At 35.0% G+C, this 23,545-nt stretch overlaps 1 pseudogene; it reads right to left on the reverse strand.

Annotated features, from left to right (window-relative positions):
* LOC113457924 overlaps nucleotides 1-23,545 on the reverse strand; it is a 73,457-nt pseudogene that overhangs the window by 1,046 nt on the left and 48,866 nt on the right.

Genomic DNA, 23,545 nt, shown 5'->3' on the forward strand with positions numbered 1-23,545 from the left:
TGTGTGTGTGTGTGTGTGTGTGTGTGTGTGTGTGTGGAGAGAGAGAGAGAGAGACAGTGAGTGAGAGAGAGAGAGAGAGAGAGAGAGAAAGAGAGAGAGAGAGAGTTCTGTTGATTAACATTGTCACCTTGATAGGACCTAGGATCATATAGAAAAGGAGCCCATAGTCATGTCTGTGAATTTTTTTAATAGTAAGTTATCCCCTGAGCATGTTTATGAGACTTTTTTCTAGGTTAGAATAATGGTGTTAGGAGGTTAGGAGACATACACTGAATGAATTTGACACCAGTCCATTTGGGGGTGGGGCTCAAATTCATAATAGGAAGAAATCTAGCCAAGAAAGAATCACCACTTTGTGCTTCCTGAGTATAGGAACAATGTGATGAGCTGGCATATATTCACCAACTCCCTTGCTATGATGGACTGTATCTCCCAGAATGGTGGTCTGAAATAAAGCCTCTTTCCTTAAGTTGACCCTGTCAGTTTCTTTTGTCACATCATCAGGAAAGCAGCTAACAGCAAAAGAATCAGTGGTGACAGTGATATTTTAGCTAAGAGTAAGTGGAAAAGACTTTTTTGATAATGTCTTTAGGAAAATATACATTTCAGGTTAAAATTATGATGAGAATTATGCAAAAAATATACTATCAAAGAGTTTTCTTTAAAATTGAATCTGAATCTTTGGATAAGGAGATGAGGTTTTGTTCTAAAGCTGTAACTACTGCTGGTTTTTAATTGAGCCATTTGCTTACAATGAAAGAGAAAAGGCACCAAACATACCATATTCACTATGACTTTATATCTCATCCACCATTTTCTGAGAAGTGCATATTTCCTATGACTTAGCTTGGGTTTTGCCATTCAGTGACATTTCATTTTTTTCTTTCTCCATTATTTTCCTTCCAAAACTCTGTGTTATTAACATAAGTAAAATAATTTAACACAAAGAATTTTATAATAACCTAATTTTTCATTTAATTATATAGTTAATAAAAGTATATTTGCTAAACTTGTTTTTTGACAGTTTTTCACATTGGATCCAAAAATCAAATAAAATATTGTTTATAGTGAGAATAGTTAACAATAGACTTTACCCACTACACAGAAAGCAGGAATCAAAGAATAAATAGCAAGAAGCAGAAAGAAGGCAATATGTCAGATTAGACAATTCCACTATCTAATAGTACCAAATGGGAAAGATTCTGAAATGAACAAACAACAGTCATCTGGAGCCTCTGATCCACAAAGAGGGTCTCAAGTTCACTATCTCTCCTGGGTGAGACTCAAGATTAACTCTTCCTGTAGCAGGTATTTTTATGGTAGGGATAGAAAAATGGAAGCTGAGTGTTCACTGTTTTGGGGAGGTGCTTGGGAATATTTACCTTTGAGATGTGTTTCCCAATGCAATGTTTTTACTCTCCTTTTGTTCACAGAAACAAACTGAGTATCCTATAGCAACTGATCAGTCCTGAAGAGATGTATACAAATAACAGTATAGAAATTGAACATGTTTCACTTATATATTTAGAAACATATTTTATATAATACATGTAATATATATGTTCATATGTTGTAAACAAATGATTACAATGAGGCCATTAATTTTAAAGAGAATAAGGATGAATTCTATAGGAGGAAAGAAGGAAGAAATTATGTAATTAAAATTACAAATATATTTTTAAAGATTTTTTTAAAGAAATGAGAAAAATACAGGTAAACTAAGAATATTTGTTTTTTAGGCTATTGTCCTGATTGTATGTTCTCTTTATAACCATTACATTCATGAAAATTCATATTATAAGAGCAAAAATATTAAATCTCATTTTAAATGGTAAATTATGGGAATAGATTACTATTTTCTTTTTTGTGCTTTTTTTTTTTCAAGACAAGGATTCTATGTAGCTTTGGAGCCTGTCCTAGAACTCACTCTGTATACTAGGCTGGCTTCAAACTCACAAAGATCTGCCTACCTTTGCCTCCTGAGTGTGCCACCACTTCCTGGGTAGATTACTATTTTCTTTTCCTTAAAAAAATTATGAGTAATGTATCACATTGTCACATTTTAAGACAAATAAATTATTGGGTTCAAAAATCAACCTTTGCAAAGGCTATATGCTCTATTGTTGGAAAGTATTTACTGGCTAGCAAAATAACAAGTTTTTTCATATAGTTTGAAGAGTATAGTCAACTAATGAAAAAACAACTGGAACTTTTAAACACTCTCATGCTATAAAGAAACTAAGTAGAAAATACAGAGGTATACAGGTTTTCCTACTTGCTGGCAGGGGTAACACTCTGACTGGATCGTTGTACTCTTAACTAGAGTTGCGCATTAACTGCTATTGATGAGTGTACATGGGAACATAGTAACCCAAGTCCATGGTTTACATCATATCAGAATATGGTATTGTGAAATGTTTGAGTTTATACAAATATATAATGATATATAATGCTAGATATTGACAGTTATAATAGACTACGGTGATTGTCTAAAAATCCCCTTTTGTTTTGTATTCATTCCTTTTCATATTTGAGGTCTGTCAGTCACTAGTTGAGTTTGCCCAAATATATATTGATAGGTATCTACCATTATAATATAGAGTACACTGATTATCTGCATATCCTGTGTTTTTTATTCATCCCGTTTCACATTCCAGCTCTGGCAGCTACTAGCCTTTTCACAGTTTCTACAATTTTCACATTTACAGAATGTCATCTATTTGGAATTGTATATCCTTTCCATAATGATATTTTACTCAATAATAAGCGTTTAAATACTTTTCTCTACTTGATAATTTCACTTATTTTTAGTGCTGAATAATATTCCATTATATGACAGCAATACAGTTTATGTATGCTATAAGTATTACATTTTGCCTTGATTGGATCAAATCCCTTGCAAGCAGCTTAAAAGCTGAAATATCTATTCAGGTTCATAGGTCCAACCTGGTAAGGAAGGCTTGGGGACAGGAACAACTTATAGCTAGCTCTACTGGTGGGGTTTGTTAACATCTAGGCAAGAACAATGCAGACAGAAAACTGTAAGTGAGGTCAAAGTCTACCCCAATGAGCAACTTCCTCCACCTTAGCCTCATTACCAGAAAGGTCTCAAAGACTCTCCACAAATCCCCTCCATCAAGGCATTGAGTGTTCAAGTACATGAGCCTGAGGAAGACAATTAAAAACTTGTCATAAACTGTATTAATTTGAATACTGAAGAAAATCTTTGTTCCTTCTAAATTTACAGTGATAAACTAAGCTATTCTAAAGATCATGTGTAATCTTTGTGTAAACATGTTTTCAACATCTTTAGCTAAATATTTAGGAGTGTGATTTCTATATCATATGAAGAGAACATATTTAATGTTGTGGACAAAAGACTGTCTTCCAATATAGAAGTATCATATTACCTAAGCAAGTAAACCAATATAGAGGTATCATTTAAATTCCCACAGGAAATAGAAATTTTTATTTCTGAATGTCCTCCCAGCCTTTCAGAGCATAATTATTCTGCAAGTGGGGCACTAACAGATGTCTAATGACATTATGTTTTAGCTTGAATTTTCCTAATTATATATGTACAGCAGCATTCCATATGCTTATTTGTCACCCTTCCTCCCTTTACTGAACTACTGTTAAAGTCTTTGTGTTGTGGGATTCTCCTCTGTATTCTGTGAATACCATTGCTTAATTAAAGAGGCAGAGTCAGGGACAAACCATGGAGCCACCTTCTGAGAGAGATGTGCTGAAGATTTGCTGGTAGACCACGACCTCATGGTGATACATAGATTAATGGAGATTGGTTAAATTAAGATGGAAATGTTAGTCAATAAGATAGAGTTAATGGGCCAGGCTGTGATTTAATTAATACAGTTTCTCTGTGGTTCTTTTGAGAGTCTGGGTGGCCAATAAACAAGCAAGCAGCCTCATACATCTTTGACCTAATTTTAGTTTTTTAAATACTTTATTGCTGCTTTGTTTTAATTTTTTAAATAAACAGATCTATAATTAATTACATATCTCTTGCAAATATATTCCCTCAATGTTGGACTTTTTTTTTTTACTTTTATTGTCTTAAATGTGATTCTTACACAGGTAACCTATTATCCAACTTAGAAACCTAAGTTTCATAAATTAAACCTTTTGTCTTCTACTAAAAGTGTCAAAACTCAAAGAAGTGTCATCTGGATTTAATTCTATTCTCATAGGACATTTATAGCTTCTTGTTTCACATGTACTTTTATGATCTACATTGAGTACATGAGGGATATAAAGGTGAAGGAAAAAAGTTAGGTATTTTGATGAAATCAAATTTAAGGTAACCAAAAACATTTATTTTTCTCAACTATGAAATTATTTGAATGACCTATTCCAATAAAAAATAATGTGCACACAGTGACACAGTGATTAAATTTTGCATACAAAAACTTAAGCATTCACTAACAGGCTTTCTCATATTCATATAAGAAATTTTGAATCAAATTATAGTCTCCTTTCTAATCCCTGAATTCTCTGTAGTAATATGTTCTATGTTGTTTCTCATATTCCTGGTGTGTGACTCCATTTGCTATTACTTTGTAATTGTAGTTATGTTAGGCACTTTTACTTGATCGATAACTGTTAGTTAAGAGATCATCAAAGTCATACACATGTGTAGTTTTTTCACAATATTCCACCTCAGCCTCCACAGCAGCAGTTGAACCTGTAGGGTAAAAATGAGATTTTTCCATCACATCTAAGAATAGATGCACATAATGTCTGTCCAGGGTGAAATGTAAATTGAGTAACTATATAGTACACCTGAATATTTCTCCCCTGAAGCATTTTCAATTAGGTTTTAGAGAATACTGTCCATAATCACAGAGCCACCATCTGCTGTTTTTTTTTTATCAACATCACTTATATTTCTAAACTAAATGGGGACTGTATAATGGGTTTTGCATTGTAGCTTACTTTATTTAATTGTTTAGAGCAAAATGATCAGGGCCATTGACCATACTCATAATTATTCCTTCCCCCTTCCTCCCTTCCTTCCTTGCTTTTCTTCCTTTCCCCTTCAACATTTTCCTTTTTTTCCTTCCTTCCTAGTGAAGGTAACACAGTGTGGTTTTTAGCCTAACTGGATTCTCTTTTAAAAGCCTGTTGAAGGAAGCTTAGACATTCTATGTAGTACTGAACGCTTTCATCTGTGTGATAATATTCATTGGATAAAATTAATGAAAGGTTAAAATTAATACCAAAGTTACCAGGTCAGCTTCTCAAAAGTAAAGCAAGGAACTCTGTAAATGCTCAACAGTCCAAAAAGAGCACACCTATTCAAAGTGTTCTTTTTTTAACAATCAAGTGTAAACAGAGAGAAAAATTGAAAAGAAAAAGTGGTAAGAATAGCGAAAATTGCATATATTAAAATATTATTATCTTAATTATTTTAATGATAGAAAAAGTGCTCTTGGTATTTTGTTTCATTTTAATTTGGTCATTACTTTAAAAAGTCTCAAAAATGCCAAAATTATTTTTTGCAAATTTAATGTTGAATAATGGAATGTTAGCATGATTTCTTTGAGGAAAATTGAAAGCGTTTTTTGGTACATACTTAAATATTTATTTCACAATAAAATGTTTTATTTAGTGTTTCAAGTAACTATGACTGTTTTCTCTAACTTCTTGATTTAAACATAAAGATTGATTTATTTATCAGATTACCTTCAAATATAATTTATTTGTTAGATAATGATAGGCTCTATAATGTGAATATACACATTTATGAAGAATGGGCACATTAAGCTATTTGAACATACTCTTTTCTAAAACCAAGGGAGGTCATTGGGTGAAATCTATTTTTAATCATTCTGAGAACATAATTAATTTTCTTGTCTACATCCCAAGGATGACAAATAGCCTCTATCATAAATATTGTTTTTTTCCAAATTAAAACATTTCATTCATGCTTATATCAAGATAAAACAGGTTGCCTCAATGTCATTTGTAGATGCATTAATCAAGTTATTAATGTGCCACAGAATGATGCTAGGTAATATCTATTCTGCCTCCTATCAAGTTAAAATTTTCTTATAGACATTTCAATAAAAAACTCTGCTTAATTTTTGGTTTATTCTTTGTGAAACATGCCTTACTATAGTAAAATTTTAAATTACATCAGTTAAAAATAGAAATTTCTATGACAATTATGGCATGTGAATCATTAGAATTAATAACGTGTAACTCTACCGCAAAGCAGATGGAATATTCATAGATTCTAAACACTGGTTAATACAGTGATAGACTGCCTTATTCAATATAATGTCACAATGATGAGACAATATAAAAATGGCAAAGTACAAATAAATGTGAGCTATTTATTCTTTCAGCTGCCCGGACGTCACTACTATTGAACAATTTCTGTACCCCTACAACAAGAACTAATATATTTGTGATGGCCCTTTCCAGAAAAAATAAAGTACTCTATAAAGCCTTAAATTTCATTTAGTTCTCTTACTTTTTAGATGATTCTCAATGTTGTAGTTCATTGCATGTTTCTATTATCTATTACCTGAAACACTTTTAACTGATTTTATAGGAATATTCCTTTTAGTTATAATGTGTTTGTGATATCTTGTGATCTTATATTATTGGTCTACGGGTTTTGTCTAAGGTATCCATAGACAAGTATTTTGTATAATATTACTTATTTTTATTAAAACCTGTGTGGCTTTCACTCATAGTCTACTCCTTCAGTGAACAAATGACCCCTCACATAGATTGCATATTAGATATCCTACATATCATATAGATATATTGCAATCCATAACAGTGGTCATTACAGTTAAGAAATAGCAATAAAAATAATTTTATGGTTGGTGGTCACAATAATTTGAGTAACTATATTAAAGGATCACAGCAATAGGAAGTTTGAGAAGCACTGTTCTACTCTAAGGAATGCTTAATGATTAATTGAGAATAACACGTAACTATTTCCTTTGTGTAGAATATCATGTGCTCTTCAGTCTAGTTGTTAGCATTACTGAAGTCCATTGACAATTTATTCTCCCTTGTGAATATTCTGTTTATTATCAAAAATAAATTGTCCAAGCCACCATCAACACTTAGGATATTATTTCTTTTTACTTTTAATTTTGTTAAAATTTGTTCTAAATATTTTGAGGCTGTATTTTTTAGTAAATTTTTTCCTCATCTAATAATTTGCCACTTTGTGTTTCCTTACTATTTAAAGTCCATTTTCAGAAACTTACATTTTTGTAACTCTTATATAGAATGAATTTCTTTCTTGCATCCATGTTTTCTCGATGTTAATGTTTCTTTTAGGCAGCATATGACTAAGACAGGTGTTTGTTTGATTCAGCCAATTTTTTCCTTTGATTGATGAATTTAATCCATTTTATTCAAGATCATTAGAGAGAAGAATATGCTTCTAGCTTTCAGCACTTACTTCTTTGAATAACTGTCACATATTTTGATCCTCAGAACTCCCATTGCTATCATCTTTTGTGTTTAGACGATGTTTTGGTAGTTCTTCTTAATTGTTGTATATATTATATACATTTCTTAAACATTGTAAGGTTGCATATAGCATCCTAATTTTGACAGTATAGCTCAAACTGTTAGCAACTTAATTCTAGTGGCATATAAAATCTTTGTTCCTGTGAAGATCCTTCTCCGTTCTTTTCTAACATGATAATACTATTTAAAGAATGTATTAAAGGATATTTGATATTTATCCAGTGAGCTACAAAAAGCTATTTTAAAAACCTCCACTTATTTTCCTATATGTAGATGGTATTTAAGTTCTAATATTTGTTCTAATCTTAAGGAAACCCAAATTTTATTGTAGTTAATAGTTTCTCATAGAATCTCCAAAAAGACACTTAAGACTTGTTATAGAAAATCAAAATGATATTTAGTATATTTTAAGAGAGACCTTTAGAATAAAAAAGACACTAGAAAAATTGTAAGAGACAGAATAATGTTATTCACTCACAAGAGAAGGTAATAAGGGCAATTTTTATAGTATAAAATAGGAATTGGTTTGCACAAGATCAAGAAAATTAAACATTTCAGTATGGAGGAGCAAGGCGCTAAAGGTCTCCATTCTAGAAGTGGAGTTTTGGGCAGTTAATAGATACTAAGAAAGAATTACCAACTTTTCTCTAGTTTTTCAGCAATTCATAGGTTTCCCATGTTCTAAAAACTGATCATGAGCCTATACGAATATGGGCAACAAAATTTGACCTGGTACAAAATAAAACATCATATATAAAATCAGGGTATGCATTTGGGAGGAAGATTTGATGGGGCATTCTAGAAATGTTGAAAGGGTACATTATATACATGTATAAAAATTTAAATAAATAAAATTAATGAAATTGCAACAAAAAGCAGAGGAGCTGCACATCAAATGGAAGAAAGAATTTGAATAGAAAAAAGTATTTTTTTCTAAACAAAATGAACAAAATGTATTAAAACTTGTTGGCATTAAGAATGAGAGTCAACTTGTCCATTGTAAAGAAATTACATGTGATTGTTTAAATGGGAAAATCCCCTCTATGTTCATATCTTTGCTTGATTAGCCCCCAGATGTTGAACTTACTGGGAAGGATTAGGGGGTGTGACCTTGTTGAAACAAGCATGCATTTGTTACATGAAGTGTGTCACTAGGCGTGGGTTATGATGTCTCAAAAGTTCATGACAGGCACAGTCTCTCTATATCTGCCTAATGCCTGGATATCAGAATGTAAAGTTATCAGTTACTTCTCTGGCACTATGCCTGCCTGTTTTCTGCCATGATGCTCATGAACCACCTCTCTAAAACTGTAAGTTAGCCCTCAATTCAATACTTCCTTTTGTAAGTTACCTTGGTCAAAATATGTCCTCACAGCGATAAAACTATAACTATGCTGTTCTATAGTAAACTAATAGTAAGTATCAAAATTATATTAAATCAGAGATTTGACACTGTACAAAAGGGATTGGAGATGCTCCATCTCAGATGTGCAATGGGGGGATAGATAGATGGACAAGAGAGTGATGTTTGTGAGTTACTACCATCACCTGGATTAGAAGTGAAAGACCCTCTGAGAGTGTCTTTCAGTCTGGGGAGACCCTTCCCAAGGAACAGCGAGACCACTTGTGCGGATGCAAACAGCAAGAGGTTTATTCAGATACACAGGTACCTGGGGTGTCCAAGTCTCTCGGAGGACTGGCGCGCTGTCCAGCTGGGGTAGCGGGATTTTATAGGGTAAAGGGAGCAGAAGCGCAGTTACAGAAGCGAGATGCATAGTTACAGGGTTTTCATTGGTCAGTTCGAATATGGCCGAGTTCAAGTCGGGACAAGGTTTCTGGTTCCCGAGAATTCAGATATGGGCTGCCTTGGCTCTTGTCTAGGGCAGACAGGGTGTCTTTCTCAGTATTCACCATTCCTCCCCCGGCCCAGCCACAGGTGTCTCTATCTCATTTTGGCAGCTTCTAAACTGCCCTTTGTTAAAACCCTGAATATTCAGTACAAGCCTTGCAAAATGGTGTTACTGGTGCTAAGTTGTTTAACAAGCTGGGCGGGGGGGGGGGGTCTTTCATCTGGTGCTAAGCTGCTTAGCAAGCTGGACGGGGGTCTTTCAGAAGATTTACAGAAAACACATATAAAGACAACTACCAGCACAGAACTTGCTTTCACTGGAAGCTATGAATTAGTATACCGATATTTTGGTCAGGTACAGCATTTTGAAATTACATGTCAGACAATAGATATGGGTTTGCAGCTCTACACAATATTTTACATGGCCATTTAGATATTCAGTTGATGTCCATATTATATAATAGAAATGAATAGCAATGACATAAATTTATATATTATATTAAAAACACAAATAACAAATAGCAGTGAATAGAAGAATACTCTTTAAATTTAATATTGAAGATATATATATGAAAATAAGAATTGCTCAGCATCTACCATTTGAATACCATAGGGAGAAATTTAAACTTAAAAAATTACATCATAAATCATAATTTAGAAGAAATGTTTAATTTATTACACTACTTGCAATCATGTCTTAAGTTAAACTCAGCATGAGAAATAAAATATTGTCTCATTAATAGCTCAAACATCTGAAACTTGACCAAGATCTTGTACATGTTTATATTTGAAAATTTTTTCAATTATTTTATACACCTTTCAGAATTATAGCCCTATTTGATTATGTGTTCAGTGTTCTTTCTTTAATATATATATATAATATAAAATGTTAATTATGAGATGATAAGATAAACATAAACATAAGGTGACAAATTATCTAGTTCATACATACTTCTTTAAAATTATCTTAACTTCACCTGTCTTTAAATTTATCTATTATTTAGTTTGAGCACTGTTATAGGAGAGCTGAAATTGTGTTTCAAACTAGCTCAGTTTTGGATCATGTTGATGTATTTGCTAGAATTTGGGAGAATGCACTGGTAAGGGTGATGAAGTTGTTTCAGGGTTTGTTGGCTGAAAGAACTGCTTTAAAAGTGTAGAATGTAGAGTGATTTATTTTTCTTGCATTTTCTGATCTTTAGCTGAAGAATTTCCCATTTTGGGGTTCAAAGAGTTTAAAAAGCATCTGTACATTGGATAATTACATCTTCAAATAAATTTCCCCTCCAATTTCCTTTGGGCATAAACTTATTCATATGTCCCTCAATGTATACCGGGAGAATGACTTTGCTGTGTATCTTCTGACATCCACTCCTCTCATTAATACTGATGGGAAATGAAGATAACATTGCCCCGCAGCTACAAACTCACTGAAACTTCTCTTATTAGACACCCAACTTTTTAATACAATGAAAGCATTCTCAATATTTTCTTGTCTCATGAATAGCTAAATTAACTTGACTCTACCTTGAAGCTTTAGTTCAATTATTTTTCAATGACATTATGCATTTTTTCAATAACAGACATACTTTATTTTTCCACTTACCACTGCCCTCTTTCCCCCTTGACATTTGTTTTAGAAGTGTTCAGAAAATTTTGGATACTGCATTTTATAGAGATAAATAACATTTCGGGTTATATAAACAGCCCAGAAAAAAACAATAGGCTGTTAATAACAAATACATGATACACTAATGCTTGTCTAAGAAATATTTCTAATGATTCCTTTTGCTTTTCTGCTTTCAACCTTGAAAACCAGAGAATACTTCACGTTTGGAATTGAAGTTGTGTCTTCACAGGCTCACATTATTCTATTGTCACACACAGCTGTTAAAGGTGTGAAAAACAATTTCATCTCCCTGAGAAATATTTATTTAAAGCACCCTGTAATAGTACACTATATCAAGGGTCGTTTTCACTTCCGTTCAATTGAAGTCATTGCAAATTATGTTTAGCACTTTTCCTTTTGCGGAATCAATCCATTCAAGTAATTCTAACTGGATCTTTTCCCTTGAATTTTTAAAATTATATGTATAATATGAGATTCTTTCATGAGCATCACATAAAGGAAAAGAATTGGTCTTCTGAAAAAAATTTATAATAAGGGATTCTTTTTCCCAACAAAGCTCAATTTCTTTAATCATTCCTTGACATTTGATTTCATTACTAGAAGCCTTACTATTCATGATAGGAAATTAGCCATTCCAAATCAGAATGTGATTGAGGCTTTCAGGTTTCAAGGTCTTGAGATCTCATCTCATAACACTAAGTTGTCTAAGAAGATGTGTACAAATCGCATTTAGAGTTTTTATGAACAGACAATATTTTTCCTGACATGTGTTAGCCTTGAGATATTTTTAGAAGACTATAAAGATCAACTGGGAAAGAAACCATTTTCCATTCATATTCTCGTGAAATAAGAGTCTCATAGTAATATGTAAACAAAAAGTGCCACTGCAGTTTCAGTTATTAGGGATTACTTTTATTATGCCCAGACCTTATATGTAGGAAATATTTTCAGATGACTGGAAAGCATACTCAAATAGAATATTGCAGCAGCACCTCTTGCAGCTTCTAGGAATGCATACAAATACACCTATCGTCTTTCTCTGAGCCCATCTTCTGAAGAACATATAATTCCTACTGACTGTGCTCTGTTACATTATAGAAATCATTATAGAAATACATTTTAACACAATATCATATTGTAATGCAAAATAAGAAATGCGGGGCATGCATATTTGTGACAGACACTGAAATGGATTCTAAAACAAAACAGATTTTTTTAAAAAGAAGAAATATAAACAACTAAGACACAGCTTTGCAAGTTTTCAGAGTCCTTAGCAGATTAGTAAAATGCAGATTAAACTGAATTTGAGATTTTATCTCAATCTACTCAGAAGGGTTGTCATCAAGCGGCGACACACACTAGCACTCAGGGAGCAAAACCAAGCAGATATCTGAGTTAAAGGACAATCTGGTGTACAGAGTGAGTTCCTTGACAGTCAGGGAGGGCTATACAGGGAAACCCTGTCCAAAATCTAATAAAAATAAAATAAAAACATAAAAAAACAACAAAACCAAAAGCCACCATTCACATATAAATGGGGGGAGGAGAAAGAAAAAAACAAATTCCAGCAAGTGCTAATGGCAAAAATTGCTGACAAGAATGTGGGAAAAGAGAAATGTTTTAAACAATGCCAATGGTGGTATCTACTAGTATAGTGTAGCCATTTTGCAAATTAGTTGAGAAATTTGAAATAAAACTACCTCTCAACTCAGATCCATCATTGATGGATCATACTCAAAAGATTGAATATACTAATACTGAGATAATTTTACATCCATGATCACTAATGCTTCGTTCAGAATAGTTAGGAATTGGAAGCAGCCTATATGTATATCAACTGATTAATGAATAATGAAAAGGTGGTGGTTATATACAATGGAATTTTATGTAGTCTGAAATACAAATGAAGTCAAGACACTTGCTGGTAAAGTGAATTAAACTGAGAATAAGTACTAAGTGAAGTCATCAGTCACATAGGGACAGATGCCACAGATTCTGTGTCAGATGCAGATTTTAGCTTGGATTTGCTAGCCCATTTTCCTTAACTTGGAGTAGCCCTGGAAACCTAGTACTAGTAAGACAACATCAGGAAGGTACAAAGTGTTTTTAAGACAGTGGAGATAAAACAAAGGAACAGGAATGCATAATGAGATTAAAAGATTGAAGTGGAGGGAAGGTGTGGTGTGCTGCAGAGATGGAGGTATAGGACTGGAGAGTGGGATGGGATTAACCAAAATGCAGGGAGTAAGAAAATGTCATATGACTACCTAGTATCTTGTAACTCAAATTAAAATAAAACCAAAATTAAAATATGAAAGCAATGTAACAAAGAAATTCCCCTACATGGCCAGATGATTCTACTCATGGAAACTCCATCCGAAGTTAATTCCTCCTCCCAGTTGTGCTGCTTCTGCAGGGAGGACAAAGATGCTCCAGAGGCCTCAAGCAATACAGGATTTTGTCAATATTCTTGGTTGCCAACCAGAACTAAAGGGCAAGATCCTATTGCAGGAGACCCCATCCTTTGATTTAAAAATTCTAGAGAAAACAAGGTAGAACATTCTCAGTGCCTATTTTAACCACACCCATTTAAAAGCATATTCTACAGGCCACTCTTGCTGTCTGGGCCAAGACCAACTTACAGTGGTCCTTCTAGAAAACGCCAACATTTGCACCAGCTCCTGGGACTTTACCATAGGTGCCACCTCTCCAGGCTCAAATGAACACCTACCAAACAAATGAAATCTGGTTTTAAAGAACATATCTGCTTTCTTGTCTCACTTACTCACCTGTGCCTCTTCTGTACAGCCAGTACACTTTCTGGCAGTTAATGGCCCTTTCTATGGCTATCCCCATTCACAGGGTGGAAAATAATAATCTATTTTTACTCCTAGTCACTAACCTTCTCATCACCATCAAGGATATCAGATGTCTGAGGTCTCCATGGTAGCAGTTAAACAAATGCCTCTCCACTTATACCTCCCTCTGAGCGCGAGCCCACCAACTCCCAACTCTCTCCTCCCCCACATCTTACCATACACGGAGGAGGTAGCCAGACTTGAGCGGGTGCCCTATACCCAAAGAGTCTGGGTGGAAGCATCACCCCAGCCCCTGGTATTCATATATAAAGTCTGGAATGTTTGGGTTAAGGCTTCACCTCAGCCCCTGGCATCCATGTATCCAAAGAGTCTGTGATATACCCAAAGATTCTGTAATGTTTGAGTTAAGGCTTCACCCCAACCCCTGGCATCCATATATCCAAAGAATGTTTGCATTAAGGCTTCACCCCAGGCCCTGGCAACCATCAGAGTCTAGAATGTTTGGGTGGAAGTTCCATCCCAAGCCCCCTTCCCCGAGAGTTACATCAGTCTAGACTCCACCTCCAAGAAAGCCCACCAAATGATGACTCCTCCCCAGAGATGCTCAAGACCACTCCCACGGGGCATTTAAACTCCCCTCCAGAGAACAAACACATAGTTTTCTGATCTTCCTTCCCCCATCCTCCCTGGGGAGCTAGAATGCCATCTGGTAGTCCTCCTATTAATTAAACGTGGGCTTTTTCTAATTCCGTTTTACCTGATCTGGTTAGAATTATTACAAAGACAGAGGTTTATTGGGGTGCAGAAACTTTTCAATAATCTCTTATCATATAGCTTTGGGGACCTTGATATTGCTATGTAAACCATACTGGCTTTGAAAACACAGAAATCCATCTGCTTCTGTCTCCCAAGGTCTTATACTAAGGAAGTGCACCATCATATTCAGCCATATTTAACTTAGAAAGTTCTCCCAAATAGGGTGTGGCCATCTAAATCTCTACACAGACCAAAATGAAAAGTAAACTAGAGCTCTAACATATGATCTTACACAAGATATAAGCTCTTTGACTGATCTTGTATCCTTGCCCACTGCCAGAAATGGCATTTGCCTTACTCAGTTACAATTTTACTGACAAATATTTCTTATTAAGTAAGATAACTAAAAATGTATGTGAGTATAGAGCCTTACTTGTCTTACCACATCATGTTCAATAATGTGTTTGCAGAACTTTAATTTCAATACCGCATATACTGCACTTTGTATATCAGATGTAAAACCACTCCAGCAATCAACAAGGCACTTTCTTCTGTCGATACTACATAAAATCTTTGACCAGCATCTATGCAATAGGTGTTAACTAGTCAATGAAAGCAGTAACGTTATTACAACATGATAAATTCTACTTGTGATTCATTTAAACTAGCTTTGCATCTCACTACTAGATCAATTATTTTGAGACATTAAGAGAAACTAGGACAACTTTTGTAATAAAATTAGTAAAAATGATAATTTTCTATCAACTAGCAATTCTGAACTTGAATTTTAATTCGTGACTTCAAAGTGAGAATATCAATTTGTATTTATTTTTTTTTGAGAGACTTAGTATTGAACCTTAACCTTTTTAGGCAAGTTCTACAAAACAAACCTATATCCCTATGTCCAAACTTGTCCTTAACAGTGTGACTTTAATGTTATACTTAGATTAATGGGTCCCATCTAAGACATCATAAATGCTTCCTGAATAACAATAAGCTTCCTCTTTAAATTTTTTGTTTTGTGTATTATAAACAAAATGAAATTTGTATCATGGCTAGTGTATTTTGAGTGTGTGTACTCAGACTTGACATCTCTGAAACATTGATTATTCAGCTTGTAAAATACTTTGTGCGAGCAGAGACTTCTCATTTGGTTCTTGGCTGCCCTGATGTGTATAATCACACAGAAACTGTATTAATTACAACACTGTTTGGACAATAGCTTATGCATACTTCTAGCTAATTCTTACATCTTAAATGAACCCATTTCTATTAATCTGTGAATCACCATGAGACTGTGCCCTGCCAGTAAGTTTCTGGCTGGCGTCTGGCATCTTTCTCTCTTAGCAGCTACTTTGAGTCTTTGAATCCACCTACTTTCTTTCTATATCTCTGTTCGGATTTCCCACCTGGATTTACTCTAGTAAGCCACTGGCCAAAATGATTTCTTTAATAACTAATGATAATAGCATACAGAGGGGAATCCCACATTACCATGTTTTAATCTAGTTAAAGGGGACAAAAAAGCCTGCCTGAGAATATACCCTAGCATAATGTAGAGAACACAAAAATGCTATCTTATCTGAAGATAAGTAAGGTTAGTTTAGAGTCTATAAGTAGATGTGTATGTGTGTGTGTGTGTGTGTGTGTGTGTGTGTGTGTAAGTTCATAACACACATGTGCTCTCAATCGTAAAAGCACAAATGTGAGCAGGCACCCATGCATGTGCTGATGCAGACAGAAACCCAAGAATGTGTTGATGCAGGCGGAAAATCAAGATTTTCCTTGGGTAGATTCCTCAGGAGTTGTCTGCTTTATCTTTTGAAGCACCATGTGTCCTGGGAACTAAACTGAGTTCTCTGAAAGAGATGCAGTGCTCTTACAAACTGGACCACCTTTCCAGTCCCACTTTACGTTTTGAAGCATGGTCCCTCTCTAATCTAGAGAAGTCACTTAGAAGGCTGTTCTGTTTCCCTGGGTTTTACCTAGGAAACCACTGGTCTCCAAGACTGGTATCACAAGTACACTTCCATCATGCCCAGTACTGTTTATGTGCCTTCTGGGGATCAAACGCAGGCTTCAGTGCTTGCAAGGCACGTTCTTTTACTGACAGCTTTCTCCCGAGAACTATGCTCCACAGACATTTGCAGTCTGCCACTCAATCTGCTCAGAGAACCCATTACAGGGGAATCATGTTCTCTATCACTGCACCCAACATAGCTGATTCTGCTCTGTCAAGAGCACAGATTATAAACTAGTGGGCAAAATACCAGAACGGCTCAAGTTTAGAACCACACCCAAACGAAAATTAATTTTAAATGATTTTGTATAATTTGTCTCAATATTCTAACTAGCGTGTACCATTTAAGAGTACTATCTATCTATCTATCTATCTATCTATCTATCTATCTATCTATCTATCTATCTATCTATCTATCTATCTATATATGAATGAAAGCAAAATGTTGTCTGTGGGAACTGAAACCTGCTGAAGGAACAGTACATTCAATTTTTGCTTCTCGTGCTCTGTGGCATATGCTCATTTATTGCAACGATGGGAGGAACAGCATTTGGTGTCTTAAAATGTTCCCTATCTTTTTCTTGTTTCGCTTGCATATTAATGAATGGTACATATGATGTTCTTTTAAAAAATGGAATATCAATTTTCTTCTTGGATCTTGCATAGTATTGTTTGTTTGGTTTTTTTTTGTTGTTGTTGTTTGTGTGTTTGTTTTAAACATTATTTTAGTGCCTACAAGCTAATTCCAGATCAGAAGTTTTCAGTTTTTGCTTTCAGGGAAAATCTATAAGGGAAGCTGAAAATCATTTATTTTTCTTGTTTTTAAACACAGTATGTCTATTCATCAAGAATGTTAAAATTTATGATCATAATATACATTGAAACAACCAAATTTCTCAGTGTTTTCAAACTCTTGTCATGTTAACCTTTGAAATTTCAGGGAAAATAGACTAATATTCATCATGTGTTCCCCACAATATCCAAATTGTTATATTTTATACTTACTTCTAACAATCTTCAGCATTTCTAGAAAAGCTACTGGTTGTATTTCTTTGTTTGAATACTTGTATATATAAACCATTAAATCCTTTGTCTATTGACAGTTCTTTTCCTTGATATTTAACTTCTGAAATTCTTTGTAATTTTGTATATCAGTGCCTGTCCGTGGTATAATTCTGTGGGTTCTCTGTGTACTCTACAAATAGCTTCTTTTAAAGTATAAAATGTTTGAATTTTAAGTAATCCCATATTTTGAGATGCAGGACTAGTTTTTGCGTTCTTTATGTTCTGTTCTGAAAGTTCTTGCCTACTCCAATGTCTGGATTGAATATTTATTGTCTCTCTCTAGTATCATTAGTGTTTCAAGGGATGTAAAACAAACTAGAAAGCAAATGGAAACCATAAACATGCAGGTATAGCTATCTTATACCTGACAAACATCATAACACAACTAATTAAGAAAATAAGGAGCATTATATTTTAATTAATACATTTATTATATACAGATAATATTAGTGCCATATGAAGCTTGCTATATATGTCCTGGGTTGGCTCTGCTTTAACAGGCATGCAAAATATTTATCTTAGTGTTCATGGATTATTAAGAACCACTGGTGCATATAAAACTTTATTTAGAAAATGTGGGAGAGTTAGACGTTTAATTGACTCTAGAAAAATGTTTAAATACATGCTGATTATGGATCAGAATGTTACAAACTTGTACTCAAAGTTGTTTTTCAAAATTTCCACAGTAAATTATCTAGTCTTAATTTTTTGTCATATTCAATTCCTTTCCTTCATTTTACACCCATGCATTACATTTCCAGTAAACAAATGCTCATTCTAGTTATTACAGTTATGTGTGAAAAATGACTGTCATTTTCCTACCACTTACCACAAAGTTTCCTCAGGAAGTTGTTCTAATGGCAGTCTAGACTTGACAAGCCAAGTCTGAAAAAGAAAGACATCACACAAATAAGTTGTTAGGACTGAAATACGAATTAAAGTTTAAGAGGGAGCCCAGTGGGGTGGGGGAGTAGAATTTCTCTTAACAGATGAAGAGTACTTCTTTTTCTTTTTCTTTTTTTTTTTTTGCATAACAGTTTCAAAGCATGTAAGTAGCCTCACTTAGCAAGTGTACTGAACAATAAAAAGGAAATAAAATAAAAATTCACTATATTGCCTTTGAATTTGACTTCTGTAGAAAGCCTAGTAAATTGTCCATGGCATTCATTCAAAAGTATTTCTCTTGTAATTTGTGGGAAATGTCCAAAATAAAGTAGTTTTCAACTACTTTCCTTTACAAGAAGCTACAGTGGATTACTTTTTAACAGTTTTTATTCATTTTTAGTTAAAATGTATTAGGTTCATCATCTTTAAATATATAACTTGACTAGGTATAAAATGTGTACCTTTAATTGGGTATATCATCATGTTTCAATAAAGAATACTGTCGTGATGAATGAAGGGGCAGCAAAAATATTTTGTCACTAGTTTTATCTCCAGTGTCCTCATAACCAGTTTTTATGAGAAGAAGCTTGTTAGGTACAATGAAGCAAAAGCAAGGGGATCTGTGTTAGAAACTCCAAGCTGATAAAATGTATTTATGGATTCATAAAGAGAATGAGCTCATCATTGATTGTTAGATTATGGAGATCAAAGTGTTCCTTTAATCTCCAATTGGCAAGCTATCCATCAGGAGAGGTCATGATATAGTTTCAACGTGAGACCAATATCTGGAAACCAGGAAAACATGCAGTATTTCTGAAGATGGTCTAGGTTCAAACTCAGCAAGAGTCCTTTTTTTTTTTTTTTCAGAATCTTAAATTAAGGATAGAATAGTCTCACTTTTGCTCAGGCAGGGAGGGTTTTGTCCTATTTGGAAGCATAGGGCGCCAGCACTTTAGTTCTTTCCTGGTGTTAAATGGACTGGATGAAGCCAACTCCATTTGCAAAGGCAATCTCCCTTACGCAGTCTATTAATTTAAATGTTAATCTTATCCAGGGAAGTTTCACAGATATTCAAGGAATGAATTATGACTGGATGCATCCCATGGTCTACTCAAGTTGACACTTAAAATTAACTGCTATGGAAAATATCAGGAAGCAATTGTCTGGAGAAAGTGATTCCTGAGTTTCAAATACAAAATCATGACTGTTTGAGTGGCACCCGTATTGTTTCACACACGAATTTTACTGAGCTCTTTCCTTAACTTACAGGAACACTATCTTCTCAAAACACAGGGAGCTTGATTTTCTTTTTAAGGCAGAGGAAAAGATCTATTTTATAGATAATGCTGGTGAGAGTGCAAACTTGTACAACCACTTTGGAAATCAGTATGGTGATTTCTCAGAAAATTAGGAAACAGTCTACCTCAAGACCAAGCAATACCGTTTGCTGTTGGGTATATAGCCAAAGGATGCTCAATCATACCACAAGGACATGTGCTCAACTATGTTCATAACAGTATTATTTGTAATAGCCAGAACATGGTAACCACCTAGATGCCCCTCAACTGAAGAATGGATAAGGAAAATGTAGTACATTTTCACAATTTCACAATGGAGTATTTTACAGCAGTAAAAAATAATGACATCTTGAAATTTGCAGGCAAATAGAGCAATCTAGAAAAAAACCAATACTGAGTGAGGTAACAGAGACCCAAAATCACAATACCTTTCTAAAATAACTACAAATGAATGTCTTCTTTTGACAACCTTGTTTCTATTGCATTTATGTTTAATTTTAAAACTATAGAAGTCAAGTATTATAACCAATTTTCTCTGCATTATTGCAATAAATTATTTAAATTGCTTAACTCATTTTATTCTATATTTTTAGCATGGGTAATAAAAACCCAAAGGCAGATATTGGGGTTCAACCTGAAAATCAGAAAAGCAAAGCAGCCAAGCCACTAGAGAGCTCTTACCTCTAAGAAATTCTCAGACTGAAAGAAAGTAAGTTCCTGTCTTATCCCACCTTATATTCCTCTATAGGGCTATGATTAAAGATGGATCTCCCTCTGTATTGATCTTGTATAGCCCAGGGTACAGAGATCCATCTGCCTGTCTCCCAAATCCTGGAATTAAAAGTATGTGACACCACTTCCTCAACCCTATTGGCTAGTTTTCCATTCTGGTCTTCAGGCAAGTTTTATTTATAAACCATAAAAAAATCACTATAATGTGTTACTCTTACTTATATTGCTACATAAAAGAGACAGTCATAAACAATAAACTATTTAGGCCATAAATCTATTTCATTTATACTGAATCCTAAAAAGAAAAACCCTAAAAAGAAAACCTAAAAAGGAAAATCCAAATGCATGCAGTAAAGTTGAGACTTACAGTCTTGCTTTATAATTCCAAACTCAAACTGTTTCAATTTATATATAGTAATTTAATACAACTATTAATTACCTAGACCATTTTACTTCATTTATATCTTCATCAAGTTCAGTAGAATTTATAGCTCTACTTTTTCTTTGTAGGCATTGATATTTTTGGATAAGTAAAGTTCACGAGAGCTCTGTTGCAATTTATGGAACACATGGGGCAAATAATACATAATAAAATTCTCATTAGTGTTCTATTAGGACAAATATTAAAATAATTTTAAAAGTTCTATACTATTAAATATATAAAACCTAACTTTGGATCAATGTTGAAATTTTGAGATTAATTCTCAGTTTTTCTCTTTGGGGAAAGGAATTTTCTCACACTTAAAGATTTTGTCTATTGATGGGCATTTCTCCTTTACCCCTGTGCTCAGTGTGATCAATACCAGTGCTGTGTGTCAGACAGAATGAATGGGTCTGTGATGTCCAAATTAGTTCTGACATTCCCCTAAACTAGCCAGTGATTTTCATGCTGTGCATGGATTACCTAATATCTGGCGTTACTCTGTCTCTTCTCTATCTTACAGGCACTATTTAATCTGTATCTATCTCAGATACAAAATCCCCTGTTTTATAGTGATCATTTAGCTAACTTGATTTGGCAGAAATTTTCCTCAGAAACTGTTTTTGGAAACCTGAATATCTCGGGCACTCCAGTCTGAGAAGCAGGTAGGTTAAATGCAGATCTTCACCTCTGCCTGCTCCTGTGCCCTCTGTCCCCACTCCAGTGGATCACGAAAATCTTCACCTCCAAACTTCTTTTCCCCCAAATCATCACTTTATCACAGCCTTCTGCTCCTGGATGATTTTCGTGGGAACCTGCCGGCCACTTCCAGCCAGGGATGCAGTTAGGCTAACTGAAGAGCTTCTCTTTTCTGTCTCCTTCAAACCTAATCCTCCAATCTCACTCCCAGCTCTGGATCAGGTCACCTGCACCGGTCTCCCCTTCCATCCATCACCATCCCCAGCTACAGTGGATCAAACAGAACTTCCAATACAACCTTTCTTTTCTCACTCATTAATTTATGTCCATTCCTAAAGCCGTGAGGCATCCATCCCATGGAAACTCTTAGGCTATTCCGGCCAGGGAAGCCGGTGACAGAAGTGTAAACCTATTCCATTTTTCTACCTGCAATTCCTCAACTTCAACCCTGTAACTACCACTTGCTCCATCCTCCAGCTCCTCTTTGCCTCCATGTCTAGCAGATCTCAAAGATCTTTTTCTCCAGACTTCCTCCCAATTCATTCTGTTATCTCAGCTCTCAACCCCAAAGCATTCAGTGGGCACCTACCAGACAAGCTTATGAAAGAAGCAGGAAAGCCTCTAAAGCAGACAGGAAAATTTCAGATTTCTTCTCTCCTCCAAATCTAATCTCTCAGGTTAATCTCAAGCCCCGTACTTAGCAGATTAACTGTCATATCTTCACATCACTTTGTGATCATCTTCAGAATACTAAAAAGATCCTGGTGGAACAGCCTGCCTACCTAATGGACCCCTAATGGACCCCTCAGCACTGCCTTCCTAATGTAGCCCAATTCCTAAGTGACAGATCCCAATACCTAGAAGCACATTTTACTTGGATTCTCCCATTGGCAAATCTATCAAGATACCAGAATTATCTGCTAGACAATACACAGCTACAACACCCTCTTAGAACCAGCGAAGACAACAGAAGCAAAGGAACAAAACATCCAACTAGGGAAAATAAGCCCAGCCTTATTTTACTGACCACAGTAAGGCCTTGAGAATCGTGAGTTAGATGAAGCACAAGATAAAGAGCCTAAAATAGCCTTTATGCATATGATAGAGGCCATATAGAGGAAATTAATAAAACACTTAAAGAAATCTCTAATAGACGCACATTGGAGCACTGGACTGAGCTACCAAGGTCCAAATGAGGCACAGAAGGAGGGAGAACATGAGCAAGGAAGTCAGGACCACAAGGGGTGCACCCACCCACTGAGACGGTGGGGCTGATCTAATGGGAGCTCACCAAGGCCAGCTGGACTAGAACTGATGGAGCATGTGATCAAACCGGACTCTCTGAACGTGTCAGACAAGGAGGGCTGACTGAGAAGCCAAGGACAATGGCACTGGATTTTGATCCTACTGCAAGTACTGGTTTTGTGGGAGCCTAGTTTGTTTGGATGTTCATCTTCCTAGACCTGGATGAACGGGGGGGGGGTGGACTTCCCACAGGGCAGGGAACCCTGACTGCTCTTTGCACTGGAGAGGGAGGAGGAAGGGGATGGAAGGAGGGGGATGGAGGGAGGTGGAGGGATATGGGAGGAGGGGAGGAGGTGGAAATTTTTAAGTAAACATAAATAAAAAAAAGAAATCTCTAATAAACGCAAATAAACAGTGAAAGGAATTAAATAAAACATTCAAGTAGAGATAGAATCAAAAAAAGAAAACCCAAACTTAGGAAAATCTGAAAGTGAAAAATATAGCAAGTCTGCCCGAAAGAACATCCCCATTGTCTCAGAATGTGGGTGTACCCCTCGCGGTCCTGAGTTCCTTGCTCGTGCTCCCCCTCCTTCTGCTCCTGATTTGGA

The sequence above is a fragment of the Microtus ochrogaster genome, linkage group LG10, assembly GCF_000317375.1.
Source record: "Microtus ochrogaster isolate Prairie Vole_2 linkage group LG10, MicOch1.0, whole genome shotgun sequence".
Taxonomy (NCBI): domain Eukaryota; kingdom Metazoa; phylum Chordata; class Mammalia; order Rodentia; family Cricetidae; genus Microtus; species Microtus ochrogaster.